Genomic DNA, 17,810 nt, shown 5'->3' with positions numbered 1-17,810 from the left:
TGTTAGCCCAGCTAGCATGGACACTGACAGTTGTGAATCTGATGCAGCCAAAGAGCTACTTACCGCGGGCTTACCCGGGAAAGCACCGAACAACAGACAGGGACGTTGGACCGTCGAAGAGGTGCAAATATGATGAGAACTTCGTTGATTTGGGGTTCACTTATATTGGGAGTAGTGCCTTACCTCAGCCACAGTGTGTTATATGTGCAAAAGTACTATCTCACAACTCAATGAAACCTTCACTCTTGCGCAGACATTTAGAGACTAAACATGCCAATTTGAAAAATAAGCTTTTTGAGTTTTTGGAGCGAGAATTGAGATGACTTTCGAGTAGTAAGACACCGCTATATTTGCTATATATTTTTTTTACATTTTCGAAATGTATTTACTTACTTGAATAGATTCTCCCAGCCATGTGAACATTCGAAAACATGGTCGGCAGTATGTTTGTCACCAAAACTTTATAGAGTGTCTTACTATTTACCTGTGAATGTATTTATTTATTTTAAATGTAACATTTATACAACTAGGCAAGACAGTTAAGAACAAATTCTTATTTACAATGACGGCCTACACCGGCCAAACCCGGACAACGCTGGGCCAATTGTGCGCTGCCCTATGGGACTCCAAATAACAGCCGATTGTGATACAGCCTGGATTCGAACCAGGGCACTGAGATGCAGTGCCTTAGACCACTGTGCCACTCAGGAGCCCAAGAAAAATGTAAGAAAATGGAGAATGGATTAAACTATTTACCCATTTAATAACCAGACCTTCATAGAAAATTGCTATGCTGAATTCTTGATGCACAATCAAATGTGCTGCCATATGTTGCCAGCACACCCACAAGCTAGCCACTCTGGGCGGCCGAAGCGGCACGTGGCAATTCACCGCGTGCTAGTGTACATGAGCCATTAAACCATTGCAGATGGAACCAAGAAGAAAGTCTGCTACTACTATGACGGTAAAGAAATGCATGTTCATTTTGACGAGCATTGGACCTAGCTAGCCCAGCCATGACTTCCAGTGCAGTGCAATATTCATTATCTTTGCTAACTAAGCTAGCCTGCCAAGTTAAGACATGATGGGATTTGTTTTTCTGTTCCCTTTATGATGATGATATACGTTACAAGACGATGCCCTAGAATCTAGATATTACCGGTAAGCTACTGTAGCTAGCTAACGTTACTGTCTTCGCTACTAGCTTCACTCATCATGGCCATTGTTGTTTGAACTGCGAATTTAGCCCTCTAACGTTATTGCTCAATATTTAATTTTAGGAACTATTATTCTATACAAATATGGACACTGTTGTGTAATATTTGTTTTATAAAGGTGAAAATATAAACAAAATTAGTTAGATGAGTACCTTTTATTACTAGCAAAAGGGCCCTGTGTGATGATGTCGACACATCAGCAGCCATTGATCATACTCTGCATTGTTTTATCGGCTACTGCTTGCAAACTGACTGTTGCATTGTAGTAGTAGCTAGATAGTATTAATAAATACACAGTGCCTTGAGAACGTATTTGTCACGACTTCCTCCGAAGTCGGTCCCTCTCATTGTTCGGGCGGCGTTCGGCGGTTGACGTCACCTGCTTTCTAGCCATCGCTGATCCATTTTTTATTTTCCATTTGTTTTGTCTTTGTTTTCTACACACCTGGTTTCTATTCTCCAATTACATGTTCATTATTTAACCCTCTGTTTCCCCCATGTTTGTGTACATGTTTGTTTATAATGTTCAGGTCATTACTTGTTGGCTGGTTTTGTTTGCCGGGTTCGTTATTACGCCCGTTATTTATGAGTGACTGGTAATTTCACACACCTTTAGTATTTGTTTTATACTGGTGCTGTTCGTGGAATAAATTACCTTGTACACTCATCTCTGCTTTCCTGCGCCTGATTCCATGCACCAGTTACCCACAGCCTGACAGAATTCATACCCCTTGATTTATTCCACATTTTGTTGTTACAGCCTGAATTCAAATGAAATAGATATTTTTTTTTCTCTCACCCATCTACACACAATACCCCATAATGACAAAGTGAAAACATGTTTTTAGACAGATTTTTTGAAAATGAAATACAGAAATATCTAATTTACATAAGTATTGAATTACTGTAAAATTGGTTGTTGATCATTGCTAGACAACCATTTTCAGGTCTTGCCATACATTTTCAAGTAGATTTAAGTCAAAACTGTAACTCGGACACTCAGAAACATTCACTGTCTTCTTGCTAAGCAACTCTGTAGATTTGGCCTTGTGTTTTAGGTTATTGTCCTGGTGAAAGGTGAGATCATCTATCCAGTGTCTGGTGGAAAGCAGACTGAACCAGGTTTTCCTCTAGGATTTTGTCGTGCTTAGCTCCATTCCATAAAATGTTTTACCCTGAAAATCTCCCCAGTACTTAATGATTACAAGCATACCCATCACATACAGCCACCACTATGCTTGAAAATATGGAAAGTGGTATTCATTAATGTATTGGATTTGCCCCAAACATAACACTTGGTATTCAGGACAAAAAATGAATTGCTTTGCTGTGGGTTTTTTTCTCAGTATTACTGTTGTACAGTCTTCTTTCTTTTCACTCAATTAGGTTAGTATTGTGGAGTAACTACAATATTGTTGATCCATGCTCAGTATGTGTGGGGTACAGAGATGAGGTAGTCATTTGAAAATGATGTTAAACAAAGGGGTTGAATAGTTATTGACTCAAGACATTTCAGCTTTTCATGTTTTATTATACTGATCAAAATGTTAATGCAACATGCAACAATTTCAACGAGTTACAGTTCATATAAGGAAATCAGTTATTTGAAATAAATAAATTGGGCCCTAATCTATGGATTTCAAATGATTTGGTATGGGCCTTTTTTTGTCCCCAGTACAAGGTGCACCTGTGTAATGATCATACGGTTTACTCAGCTTCTTGATATGCCACACCTGTCAGATGGATGGATTATCTTTGCAAAGGAGAAATGCTCAACTAACAGGGATGTAAACAAATTTGTGCACAACATCTTTGAGAAATAAGCTTTTTGTTCGTATAGGTAACATTTCTGCAATCTTTTATTTTAGCTCATGAAACATGGGACCAACACTTTTTACATGTTGTATTCATATTTTTGTTTAGTAAAATTTGTAAAAAATAAATAAAAATTAAACATAATTCCACTTTGACATTATGGGATATTGTGTGTAGGCCAGTGACGACGACAACTCAATGTAATCCTTTTTAAATTCAACAAAATGTGGGAAAAAATCAAGGTGTGAATACTTTCTGAAGGCACTGTAATTATAACCTGTGGCAGTAGTGCAGTAGCTACTTTCTTTAGATCTTTTGATTAGCGGTAATTTAGCTGTATAAAAATGATCATTTCTAAAATGTACTGTCTTGACTGGAGAATAATGTGATTTTTCTCCTATATCCAGGTGATATCGGAAATTATTATTATGGACAAGGGCATCCCATGAAACCACACCAAATTTGCATGACCCACAACCTACTGTTGAATTATGGTGTCACGACTTCCGCCGAAGTCGGCTCCTCTCCTTGTTCGGGCGGCGTTCAGCGATCGACGTCACTGGCTTTCTAGCCATCGCCGCTCCATTTTTCATATTTCCATTTGTTTTGTCTTGTTCCATACACACCTGGTTTTCATTCCCTAATCACACTGCATGTATTTAGTCCTCTGTTCCCCTCCATGTCTTTGTGTGAAATTGTATTTATGTTATGTGGGTATTGTTATGTACCATACTTTTGTTTATTGTTCCGTGTTTGGGCACATTTATGTACTTTTGTGCTTTCGTTGGACCGGAATAAAAAGTGCGCCTGTTCACCACACTCTGCTCTCCTGCACCTGACTTCGCCTCCAGAACACACCCTTAACAGAATTTCACACCACCATGGAGTCAGCAGGAGCAGGTACCCCGGTTAGAGGAGTCGAGGAGCGCGTCCAGGAACACTCTGCAATGTTACATCATCTTGGTGCCATGATGGATCGCATTGTCCAGACCATGGACCGCTGGGAGAGATAGGAAGTCTCTCCAGTGCCTCGACCAGCGCAACCGGGGTTACCTCTACCCGTCCCGTCCGGAGCCAGGCCCCGTGGGATGCGTCTCTCCCTTCCCAGGGAGTATGATGGGACGGCAGCACAGTGCCAGGGGGTTCCTTTTACAACTGGACCTCTACCTGCCCACCGTTCACCAAGCTCCCTCGGGAGGGGAGAGAGTGTCCGCCCTCGTCTCATGCCTCTCGGGGAGAGCTCTGGAGTGGGCAAATGGCGTGTGGGGAGAAGGAGACGCTGCGTTCACCCGCGGACGTCCAGAGATCACCCGCGGACGTCCAGAGGGGGCTCTGTCAGTTCCATCTTCCAGCACCCCCGCTCCAGTGCCCATGGAGTTGGTAGGGAGGCTGGAGGAGGGGCCATCACGTGCACCATCTGTGGCCGCAGATGGCACACTGCCAGTCGGTGCCGTGTCGGTCCCTCTGGGAATCGAGGCAGCAGGCAGGGTACTCTGGCGTCACCCCAAGTGAGTTTGCACCACACTCATCCAGAGTCCTCTGTTGACCACCTGTTTGTATCTGTTTGTTTCCCTGAGTTTTCCCCGCATTCCCAGCATAAGGCGCTCGTCGATTCAGGCGCAGCTGGGAATTTTATCGACAGAGCGTTAGCCCTTAGTTTAGGGATCCCCATTATTCCTGTAGTTAGACCTTTCCCGGTACACGCTCTGGATAGTCGACCATTAGGGTCCGGGCTAATCAGGGAGGCCACCATCTCCCTGGCCATGGAGATGCGGGGGGGTCATGAGGAACAAAATCAGTCTCTTCCTCATTGACTGTCCTGCGTTTCCTGTGGTACTAGGCCTTCCCTGGGCTTTCCCGGGGTGGTCGCGAGAGTGCTCGGGGAGGTGTGTTTATTTATTTTTCATTTCACCTTTATTTAACCAGGTAGGCTAGTTCTCATTTGCAACTGCGGCCTGGCCAAGATAAAGCATAGCAATTCGACACATACAACAACACAGAGTTACACATGTAATAAACAAAACATACAGTCAATAATACAGTAGAACAAAAGAAAACAAAAAGTCTATATACAGTGAGTGCAAATGAGGTAAGTTAAAGCAATAAATAGGCCATGGTGGCGAAGTAATTACAATATAGCAATTCAACACTGGAATGGTAGATGTGCAGAAGATGAATGTGCAAGTAGAGATACTGGGGTGCAAAGGAGCGAGATAAATAAATACATACAGTATGGGGATGGGGATGGGGTAGGTAGATAGATGGGCTGTTTACAGATGGGCTATGTACAGGTGCAGTGATCTGTGAGCTGCTCTGACAGTTGGTGCTTAAAGCTAGTGAGGGAGATATGTCTCCAAATTCAGAGATTTTTGAAGTTCGTTCCAGTCATTGGCAGCAGAGAACTGGAAGGAAAGGCGACCAAAGGAGGAATTGGCTTTGGGGGTGACCAGTGAAATATACCTGCTAGAGCGCGTGCTACGAGTGGGTGCTGATATGGTGACCAGTGAGCTGAGATAAGGCGGGGCTTTACCTAGCAGAGACTTGTAGATAACCTGTAGCCAGTGGGTTTGGCGACAAGTATGAATCGAGGGCCAACCAACGAGAGCGTACAGGTCGCAATGGTGGGTAGTGTATGGGGCTTTAGTGACAAAACGGATGGCACTGTGATAGACTGCATCCAGTTTGTTGAGTAGAGTGTTGGAGGCTATTTTATAGATGACATCACTGAAGTCGAGGATCGGTAGGAAGGTCAGTTTTACGAGGGTATGTTTGGCAGCATGAGTGAAGGATGCTTTGTTGCGATATAGGAAGCCGATTATAGATTTAATTTTGGATTGGAGATGCTTAATGTGAGTCTGGAAGGAGAGTTTACAGTCTAACCAGACACCCAGGTATTTGTAGTTGTCCACGTATTCTAAGTCAGAGCCGTCCAGAGTAGTGATGCTGGACGGGCGAGCAGGTGCGGGCAGTGATCGATTGAATAGCATGCATTTAGTTTTACTTGCGTTTAAGAGCAGTTGGAGACCACGGAAGGAGAGTTGCATGGCATTGAAGCTCGTCTGGAGGTTAGTTAACACAGTGTCCAAAGATACAGAATGGTGTCGTCTGCATAGAGGTGGATCAGAGAATCACCAGCAGCAAGAGCAACATCATTGATGTATACAGAGAAGAGAGTCGGCCCGAGAATTTAACCCTGTGGCACACCCATAGAGACTGCCAGAGGTCCGGACAACAGGCCCTCCGATTTGACACACTGAACTCTATCAGAGAAGTAGTTGGTAAACCAAGCAAGGCAATCATTTGAGAAACCAAGGCTGTCGAGTCTGCCAATAAGAATGTGGTGATTGACAGAGTCAAAAGCCTTGGCCAGGTCGATGAGAGGTTTCCGTTGGTCCTACCACTGTGGAAAGTGCAGAACAGGTCTCCACCGTGCGCATCCCCCCAGAATATGCCGTTTTGGCTCTCGCCTTCTGTAAAAAGAAGGTGGCTCAATTACCACCTCATCGACGGGGGGATTGTGCGATAAATCTCCTGGCAGACGCTGCGCTTCCCAGGAGTCACGTGTATCCCCTGTCACAAGCGGAGACGGTGGCTATGGAGACATATGTCTCTGAATCCCTGCGTCAGGGGTACATTCGGTCCTCCACTTCACACGCCTCCTCGAGTTTCTTTTTTGTGAAGAAGAAGGATGGAGGTCTGCGCCCGTGCATTGACTATAGAGGTCTCAATCAAATCACGGTGAGGTACAGTTACCCGCTACCTCTTATCGCCATGGCAAATGAGTCAATGCATGGGGCGCGCTTCTTCACTAAATTGGATCTCAGGAGTGCGTATAACCTGGTGTGTATCCGGGAGGGAGACGAGTGGAAAACAGCGTTTAGTATCACCTCAGGGCATTATGAGTACCTCGTCATGCCGTACGGGTTGATGAATGCTCCATCAGTTTTCCAATCCTTTGTAGATGAGATTTTCAGAGACCTGCACGGGCAGGGTGTAGTGGTGTATATCGATGACATTCTGATATACTCCGCTACACGCTCCGAGCATGTGTCCTTGGTGCGCAGGGTACTTGGACGACTGTTGGAGCATGACCTGTACGTCAAGGCCAAGAAATGCCTGTTCTTTCAGCAGGCCGTCTCCTTCCTAGGGTATCGCATTTCCACATCAGAGGTGGAGATGGAGAGTGACCGCATTGCAGCCGTGTGTAATTGGCCGACTTCCATCCAACCAGACATGTCAGAGTACAGCAAGCAAATGCAGAGGTGTACAATGTTGGCTCCATAGCTAGGGCCAGGAGTTGTAATAACCTTATGACTGGACCAGGGACAACTTCACCCATACTTGCATAGTCCCATAGCTTAGTGTTAAAAATACATACAAATAAATGTTTTCTTCATATTGAATTACATAAAAATTAACAATTTTTCACTCTAAGTCAATGTCGGGGAGGATATTCCTGTGTTTAATGGGTTGTTTGAGTTCTGCCAGCTATCCAATGGTGGCTCTGCTGGTAAGTGCGTACCCACAATAGCTTTTGTTTATCCTGCATTATGTTGACGTGTATTGTTGTCCAGGGAAACTGAAGATCATTCTATTGATGATAAATATGACTTTGAGTGATCATTTAAGATAGTCTTTGAAGAGGTAGGGTTTCGCATGTTTTTGGAAGATGGGTAGGGACTCTGCTGTCCTAGCTTCAGGGGGAAGCTGTTTTCTCCATTGGGGTACCAGGACTAAGAAGAGCTTTCACTGGGCTGGGAGGGCCATGAGACCAGAGGTTGCAGAACGGAGTATTTGGGTTGGGGTGTAGGCTTTGAACATAGCCTGAAGGTAGGGAGGGGCAGTTCCTCTTGCTGCTCTGTAGGCAAGTTCCATGGTCTTGTAGTGGATGCAAGCTTCAACTGGAAACCAGCGGGGTGCTATGGGAGAACTTGTGAAGGTTGAACACCAGGTGGGCCAGAAGGGAGATGACAAGTGCCTGGATTAGGACGTGCACCATTTCCTGTGTGAGGAAAGGTCATACTCTACAGATGTTGTAGAGCATGAACCTGCAGGAACAAGTCACTGCTTTGATGTTTGCAGAGAACGACAGGGTGTTGTCCAGGGTCACGCCAAGGTTCTTTGCACTCTTTGAGGGGTACACCAAGTTGTGAACCGTGATGAAGAGGTATTGCAGCGGGAAGACCTTTCCCAGGAGAAAGAGCAGCTCTGTGTTGTTGAGCTTGAGGTGGTGGGCTGACATCCAAGCTGAGATATCTGCCAGGCACGCAGAGATACGTGTCGCCACCTGGGTGTCAGAAGGGGGAAGGAGAACAGTAGTTGTCATCTGCATTGCAATAATAGAGACCAATTTAGGTAACATTTGACTGACATTTCCCAAACAACAAGAGAAGTTTGATAATTAGTCAGGCGATGTCTTCAGTACATAGGAAGCCACTCAGAGGAACAGAACCAGCTAAGACCGCTGTGTCTGTCTACTACCACATGCTCTAGGTAGACGTGGATGTCGCAGCAAAGCTGGGGGTTTTCTTTTCCAGCAAAAACGTTGGATTTCCTCTGTTTTTCTTGCAAACAGTAGAACAAGTCCCTCTTGATTTAGAAATTGCAACATATGCTTGTGAAGCTACTGTAAACAGAAATACTGTAAACTAAAAACAAGTTTTTCCTCCCCTTGAACAGCAGGATCAGTGAAACTCAACAGGCAGCAGATGGACATTGCGGTGAACTGGGCTGCTGGACTGAGAAGTCTGAGGCCTCTGGCTTCTGTTACGTCAATGACATCGTCCTGGCCATTCTGGAGCTTCTCAAGTGAGTTTGTGTTCCCCAGATAGACACTGGCTAAACAGTATGACTCATACAATGAAATGCATCAGTGATGGTGTCTTTCTTTTTGTTTGTGTAAACCTCCTGAACCAAACATTTTATTCTACTATGCATGCCTCGGGTTTAATTCGCCACGCCCATCAATTTGTGGGCTCCCGAGAGGCTCAGCGGTCTAAGGCACTGCATCTCAGTGCAAGAAGTGACACTACAGTTCCTGGTTGAATTGCATCTGGCTGTGATTGTGCAAGAGGCCATTTTAAAATTGTGTAGCTACATTAAATGTAATGATTGAGCCAGCGTTGTACGTTTTTAGTGTGTCATTGATTGAACTGGATGGATCAACTCTAACTTGGACTTCAAGAAGCATATTATATTCTATAAGCCCTCCATGTTTTTCCTATCGTTTTTAATGTTTTGACTCTCCATGCTGTATTTCCACCAGGCCACGCCAAGTGGGTTGAATACATGAAGTCATTCAACCTTCCCCTACAGATGCTGGGTGGCGGAGGCTACACCATCCGCAAACGTGGCCCGCTGCTGGACCTATGAGACGGTCGTGGCTCTGGACACTGACATCCCTGATGGTGTGTTGTTTAGAGGTCGACCCATTATGATTTTTCAACGCCAATACCGATTATTGGAGGACCCAAAAAAAATCTACTACCGATTAATCGACCGATTTTTAACAATATATTTATACACACATTTGTAATAATGACAATTACACCAATAGTGATTGAATAATGAACACTTTTATTTTAACTTAATATAATACATAAATAAAATCTATTTAGTCTCAAATAAATAATGAAACATGCTCAATTTGGTTTAAATAATGCAAAAACACAGTGTTGGAGAAGAAAGTAAAAGTGCAATATGTGCCATGTAAAAAAGCTAACGTTTAAGTTCCTTGCTCAGAACATGAGAACATATGAAATCTGGTGGTTCAATATTCCCAGTCCTTCAATATTCCCAGTTAAGAAGTTTTAGGTTGTAGTTATTATAGGAATTATGACGTATCGTCTATTTCTCTCTATACCATTTGTATTTCATATACCTTTGACTATTGGATGTTCTAATAGGCACTTTAGTATTGCCAGCCTAATCTCAGGAGTTGATAGGCTTGAAGTCATAAACAGCGGTGTGAAGCAAGCATTGCTAAGAGCTGCCGGCAAACGCAGTAAAGTTTGAATGAATGCTTATGAGCCTGCTGCCGCCTACCACCGCTCAGTCAGACTGCTCTATCAAATCATAGACTTAATTATAATATAATAAACACAGAAATACAAGCCGTTGGTCATTAATATGGTCAAATCCGGAAACTATCATTTCGAAAACAAAACGTTTATTCTTTCAGTGAAATACGGAACCGTTCCGTATTTCATCAAACGGGCAGCAACCCTAAGTCTAAATATTGCTGTTAAATTGCACAACCTTCAATGTTATGACATAATTATGTAAAATTCTGGCAAATTAGTTCACAACGAGCAAGGCGGCCCAAACTGTTGCATATACCCTGACTCTGCGTGCAATGAACGCAAGAGAAGTGACACAATTTCCCTAGTTAATATTGCCTGCTAACCTGAATTTATTTTAGCTAAATATGCAGGTTTAAAAAAATATACTTCTGTGTATTAATTTTAAGAAAGGCATTGATGTATATGGTTAGGTACATTCATGCAACGATTGTGCATTTTTCACGAATGCTCTTTTGTTAAATCATCCCCCATTTGGTGAAGTAGGCTGTGATTCGATGATAAATTAACAGGCACCGCATTGATTATATGCAACGCAGGACACGCTAGATAAACTAGTAATATCATCAACCATGTGTAGATAACTAGTGATTGTGAAGATTGATTGTCTTTTATAAGATAAGTTTAATGCTAGCTAGCAACTTACCTTGGCTCCTTGCTGCACTCGTGTAACAGGTGGTGAGCCTGCCACCCACACAGTTTCCTCGTGGAATGCAATGTAATCGGCCATAATCAGCTTCCAAAAATGCAGATTACCGATTGTTATGAAAACTTGAAATCGGCCCTAATTAATCGGCCATGTCGATTAATCGGTTGACCTCTAATATTGTTCACCCTATTCAAAATACCCCATATCGTGCTTTCCTCATTTCAGTGCCTAGACCTGTATCCTGGAGGGAAAATATCAGGCCACTGAGAAGGATGTACTTTCATGGTTTACTTAATACAATTGAAAAAGAAGAGAGCCTCACACCCTAGGAGCTCAGATGCAATAATTTTATAAGCACAGTTTCTACAAACAAGCTGTATAATGGGGTATAATGACAAACACTGCGTGTCACTAATTTATATACTTTTAAAGGATTTACTTAATACCATGTCTTCTTTCCACCTGAAATATGGGATGGGTCTCTAGAGAAAATGCTATGTGGTCTCAACACTAGACAGGGGTTTTGTCCCAAATGGCACCCTACTCCCTACATAGTGCACTACTTTGGCCAGCGCCCTGTTGTCCCTGGTCAAAAGCAGTGCACTATATGGGGAATAGGGTGCCATTTGGGACGCAAGCAGGGATAGTGCTGGTCCTGACATTCTGCTGCCTACAGGGAGCTGACTAAGCAGAATGTCATTGTTCCACCAAGTGTGTGAGGACATTAGAGCAGTCCCCGACAAAAATAAATATTGGTCCACTGAAAGTTGTCTGTTCTTTCGACCAATTGATCGGTCAACATTTTTAAATGTGTATTTTTCCATATATAGACATACCCTATGTGTTTTAATAAAATCAACTATACGCATTGAGCTTACGGTTTGATGAAATAAGACAAATGTCTCAAGAGGGCACCAGAGGTCTAGATAACCAGAAGAAAAACCTTAACCTTTACCCAACTATTCTTCTCCCGCTCCTGCTGGCTTTTGCAGATTATGCCATTACTCTCCTGAAGTTGCCGGTAATAGGCTACACGAGGAGTTGGCCACCTTTGTCATGTGGAATGCCAATTTATCTTACCATTTCTACCGATGTGCATGTCAGTTATGGTTTTCCTATTCACATCTTCATTTAATTTAATGTCTTCATATCTCAATCATTGTCATGTGGTTATTGAAAATTCTATCCAAATCTAAAATGATACAAACCTAAAAAGTAACTTCTATTGCACACTATGTTAAAATAGCCTACATAAAGCCAACAAATAAAAACATTGCAGCCGCAAGGTAGAAAATCTCCTGATCAAAAAAAAAAAAATCTTATAAATTGGCTACACATGGCCTGTCTGCAACGCACTTGAAAAATTGTATTAACTATTAACTTTGGTCAGCCTGAAGCTTGGCTAGCGGACTAGCAACATTGTATAAAATATTCTGGGTGCTCAGAGTTTCCCGCTCACTGTGAGCTCAGGACAGACAATGCTGTAGGCTATTTGGGCAAGGGATAAGAAGCAGCACTTGACTAGGGCAGGAGATCACCGGAGCTGACTACCGGCACTCACTAGCGGTTCTGGGGGGGGGGGGGGGGGCAGTGCCCGTGTGACAACAATTTTGGACCCCCTTGTGGCCCCCTTAAATGTGGAGTATGAAATAATTTTTACATAACAAATTTTTGCTATTGTTCTTTTTTTACATCCGTTATTAGACAGTGGCAACGCGGAACATGGTCTTTTGCCTGTTAATACCTGCAATGCAGTGAAGAAAACGATATGACAACAATAACGTCTAATATAACTGGTCCCTCTAACAGTACAACTGGCCCCAGCTTGGCCCCCCCAGTTGAAATGGTCTAGAACCGCCACTTCAAATTTTCAACTGCTTGAGCTCTTGTTCCTCTTATATAATATTAGCTCAAAAGTATTGTGGAGCTCCTGCACCAAAATATAAACAGTACCAGCACCCAAAATTAGTACCGGAACCGTCGTAAAAATTCGAATCAAAAGGAAGAGAGAATGTAGATTCTTCAAAACAACAACTTTTTATTATAAGATTTTCAAATCTGGAGCTGGTTAACAATCATCTCAACAGTGCAGTGTTAAGAGCCCAACAATAATTGGGTCTCAGTCTTTATAGGAAATTACAACCTCTGTCTACGTGGCAGTTTAGCAGTTGTGTGAGATCATGATGGGAACATAGCGTACAAACAAGTTATAACGCCAGTTTTGTTACTCCTTTCTGCTGATAGAATTGTCGCTGCTGTTCAAGCTAGCCTCTGTTCTCTTCATATCTCCACACAGCTGTGCCCTTGAAAGATACGAAAAGAACAGGATGGACCAAAAACTGAGGTCACTCTGAGGCTCTTTGTCTTTGGCCAAGTTACTCAAAAACAAGAGAGGAAAAACACTGGCTTCTTCTTACATGAGAGAAACATACAGTGAAAATGTATAGGTTTAAGGCTTATACAGCACATGCGTATAACAGAGTTTGTAATTTTGCCACCATAGAACCTATTTCAGTCCAAGTCAAGCGCTGATAAGAAGTAATCAGGTAGGCCTATTTTATGACGTTTCCACTGGATCAGAGCATGACATTTTCCCCTTTCAGGCAGAGTGGTTATGGAGAAGGAGAGAGCTGGAACAATTTTTCAAATACATTGAGGAACTATTGTAACTCTCAATGGATGTAAACACAGACTTTGTTTGCTTGCTGTTTGAGGTGAAGAAAACCTTACTTTGAGAAGCTCTACATGTCATTAGTGGGGGTGTGTTAAGCCAATCAAAAATGCTATCAGATCCCCAAATGGGCGCATTTATATGCCTACATTTACAGGCAGGCCAGGTAGCCTATTACAGGCAGGCTAGGAAGGCCTACTTCTCTGTGTGCTCAACATTGACAGGAGTTCTCCAAACAAAAGACAATGACTAAATTGACTAACTTGTTCCTCACAATTGTAGCATAGGTTTTGCTCTCTGCAAACAATGTGTCCACTCTGACAATGATAACGGGAAGACTGGAATAATAATATTGAATGCATTAACAGAAATTACCGTAACCAAGGTAACAAACATTTGTCACGGTTGTCGTCGGGAAAGGAGGACCAAAATGCAGCAGGAATGTGGATGCTCATCTTTACGTTTATTTAACTCAAAGTGAACACCAAAAATAATAAACAACGATACTCACGATCAACAAATCAGTCTCGTTAGGCTCACACAAGCTAAACAAGAAACAGGCAAAACAAGAAACAGTCTACCACAACTACAAACACAAACACACCCTAATATATAGGACTCTCAATCAAAGGCAAAGAGTTAACACCTGCCTTCAATTGAGAGTCCCAACCCCAATTAACGAAACATAGAAACAGATTCACTAGACTAAACATAGAAATACATGAATCTGACACAGTGCCCAAAAACCCTGGAATACATAAATCAAATGCCCTTCTACAACAACCACCACCCCGAACCACATTAAAAAAAATACCCTCTGCCACATCCTGACCAAACTACAATAACAATTAACCCTTATACTGGTCAGGACGTGACAGTACCCCCCCCCCCCCCCCCCCCCCTAAAGGTGCAGACCCCGGACGCACCTCATAAATAAACAAAACCCAAAACAACAACAAAAATCCCCCTAAACTAAAGGGAGGGAAGGGAGGATGGCTGCCGTCACCCCCCCTCCCCAACCCACCTATGCAGGTGGTGGTTCAGACTGTCCTCCAGAATGCCAACCGACTTAATCTGATTCGGGCCGTAGGCAGACACCCCTCGTTCCGGATCGTAGGCTGACCTCTTCCTTTTCACACTGTAGGCAGACTCAATCATTAGACAGTTAATTATTATTAGTTCTATATTGTCAGGCTTACTCAGTTCAGGGTTGCTGCTAGACTCCCTTGGTTTCGGGTCATCGGCAGACTCTGGGCAGACGGGCCGCTCTGGCTGATCGGGGCAGATGGGCCGCTCTGGCTGATCCGGGCAGACGGGCCGCTCTGGCGGCTCCTGACTGACGGGCAGCTCTGGCGGCTCCTGACTGACGGGCAGCTCTGGCGGCGCCTGACTTCAATTGAGAGTCCCAACCCCAATTAACGAAACATAGAAACAGATTCACTAGGCTAAACATAGAAATACATGAATATGACACAGTGCCCAAAAACTTAAATCAAATGGTTTAAATCAAATGCCCTTCTACAACAACCACCACCCCGAACCACATAAAACAAATACCCTCTGCCACGTCCTGACCAAACTACAATAACAATTAACCCTTATACTGGTCAGGACGTGACAACATTGTTGATTAGAAATTATAGGCATTAACATTAAATGTACTACTGGTGATATATGTAATGGGGAATTGATCTACACTAACAATCAAATGCAAACAATTCACATGGATTAGTTCACTGAGATGGGTGCAACTTTTCCCGTCCCTTCCTTATGTTTTATCTTTCTTTTCAGAATTGCCATACAACGAGTAGTTTGGGCCTGACTTCAAGCTGCACATCAGCCCATCTAACATGACCAACCAGAACAGATCGTAGTACATGGATAAGATCAAGTAAGGACTGAGTCTGTCAGATGTATCATGTCGTATGTACTTCAGTAACTCCAGTTGGATATCTAATATTCATGAATTTTGCTTTGTGAGGTTGTTGCATCTGCATTGCCAGTACTATATGAAACAGGTATTCCGGTGGGGGGGGGGGGGGGGGGGGGGGGGGGGGGGGGGGGGTGTAGTCTACTTCCTTTTCCCTTATTGTCACATTATCCACATTTCTTAGAGCCTTCTCCTGGGCTTGTGGGCTGATGGTGGTTACTGCACAGATATTCGTTACATTAAAAGCATTGTCCTTTGTTTGAGAACCTGTCTGTTTGAGAACCGGATGCTACCCAATGCCCCGGGAGTGGTGCAGATGTAGGCTATCCCTGAGGATGCCATCCCTGATGACACAGTGGACGAGGATACAGAGGACCCTGACACAGAGGACAGAGGACCCGTGTCCAGTAAGACACGCCTCCTCTACCCCATCACATCCTCTGAACCATCTCATTGACCTTCCCTGTAAATACTCTCTGTTGCAGTTATATCACTCAGGGGGTTCCATTTAATTAGTATTTTTTTTAGCCAGGATAGTAAACTCCACTGTTTTCCAGTGAGTCCTCGGTTCCATTCGTATTGTATCAGCGGCTGTATTTTCCATATTCAATCCTATTGGATCCCATTTTGGATCCCATTTTGGATCCTATTGCCAGCAGCAGCATCTGAATGGTGACTTCCTGTCTCGTTTCAGTCAGTGCTTCAGACAAGAGGATAGCCTGCGATGAGGAGTTCTCTGGCTCGGAGGACAAGGGACAGGGAGGAATGAGGAACGTGGCCGATAACAAAAAAGGAACGAAGCGGCCCCGGGTAGAGGAAGACAAAGAACGAGAGGAGAAGAAAGAGTAAGTTGGTGAGTATTCAGAACTTGCTTATCCTGAGTACAAACCGTGCAAGAGCACTGAGTTCAATGTGATAATAGAAAAGCACCTAGCAATATTTCATCCAAGTGGTGATAGCTTCCTAATGTATGTGTATATTTGTGCTGTTAGAGATGAAAGAGGAGAAAGCAAATGAAACAAGCACTGAGAAAACTGACACAAAGGTAAGAGTGACTGTGTTATCCATGCTAGTCTCTGCTATATTCACTTGTCAGGACTACACTTATAGTTGGAACATGTATTTATGATTTATTAGAGGTAGTCACAAATGTATTCAGACCTGACAGTGTCTTATTGGAGGTGAAATGGCACTCTCATTTTTCCATCTGTTCTTTCTAGTGTGAAGACTGAGCAGACTAGTAGTGCCTGATTCAGCCACATGGTGGCCCTGTGATCTCTCCATGGACAGTCCCAACTGTGGCAGTCAGGGCAGCTCATCTCGGCTGATTCTACTCCCTCATGTCAGACTCCATAACTGAAGCCTTATATTTATTGTCATTGATCTGTATCAAAGATAATTTCTTATATTGACAAGATGGATGAGGGACCACTCTAGCAATGGAAATGCATGTCCTCAAAGATGGAAGGCAGGCGAGATCAGGTGGGACCATTCTAGCGATTTTATGAGAGGGCAGATACGCATGTGAACAACAGACAACTCTGATATAAAGTTGTTTTTTAAAAGTTGCCGAAATGCGACGTGCGTCCACTTATGTCAGTGCATTCGTAACAACCTAACCATTACACACCTTCTATTTCAGGGATCATCGACTAGATTTAGCTGCGGCCAATTTGTTTTTTCTTGATCAGATGGTCATAGGGCCGGAACATAATAATAAATAATTTGTAGACTACAAATTGACCGCAAGAAGCCCAAAGATATAAGTTTTTTACTAAAACATAATAATTTCTAATCTTGCTTACATTTGTACATGATCATGTGTCTATCTATTATCCATAGGAATTCTTGGGGACAGATTTTTATCAGAGCTTTTATCCGTAAACTGTATAGTGGACCCAGTTATAACGTTTTCTTTCTTTTCATAAATGTTTTTCTTCATGGCTGATAAACACGCCCCGTTAAAGCGACTTTGGCAACAACAACAAAAATCTAACTAATTCTTGGTTCTCCCGTGATTTGAAAATCCTTTTCCTGCAAAAAAAATCAAGCATGGGCCTTGGTGAGGAAAACTGGTGAAACAGCCGATTGGCTGCTTTTTAGGCAATTGAGAAATAAATGGACCGGAGGAATAAAGAAGGCAAAATCTAGGTATTTTCTTGATGCTATGACAGTCTGCTGGTGATCCCTCTACAAATAGAAGACAAATTGTGCAAGCTTATACCTTTGTTGAAATAAAGGTATAATAATTTCCCAAATTAAAATCACTTGGAGCTGACTTCCTATTGTTTTTACAGTCTTATGTCCAACAATAATAAAAAAGTGTTTTTGGTTTTTTTATTGCTCAGAAAACTTGGGGGGGGGGGCAAATAAAACCCGCTGGCCGCCAGTTGGGGAACCCTGTTCTATTTGATCAAATAAATCTCACGTAGCAAATTAGAAATTACAT

At 43.0% G+C, this 17,810-nt stretch overlaps 1 pseudogene; it reads left to right on the top strand.

The window, feature by feature from the left end:
* The first annotated feature begins 431 nt into the window (after positions 1 to 431).
* Positions 432 to 16,834, top strand: LOC115174411 (histone deacetylase 2-like; annotated as a pseudogene).
* Positions 16,835 to 17,810: the final 976 nt, after the last annotated feature.

Source organism: Salmo trutta, chromosome 35 (genome assembly GCF_901001165.1).
Source record: "Salmo trutta chromosome 35, fSalTru1.1, whole genome shotgun sequence".
Lineage (NCBI taxonomy): Eukaryota > Metazoa > Chordata > Actinopteri > Salmoniformes > Salmonidae > Salmo > Salmo trutta.
The sequence above is the reverse complement of the archived record's forward strand: the minus strand, read 5'-3'. Positions and strand labels throughout refer to the sequence as shown.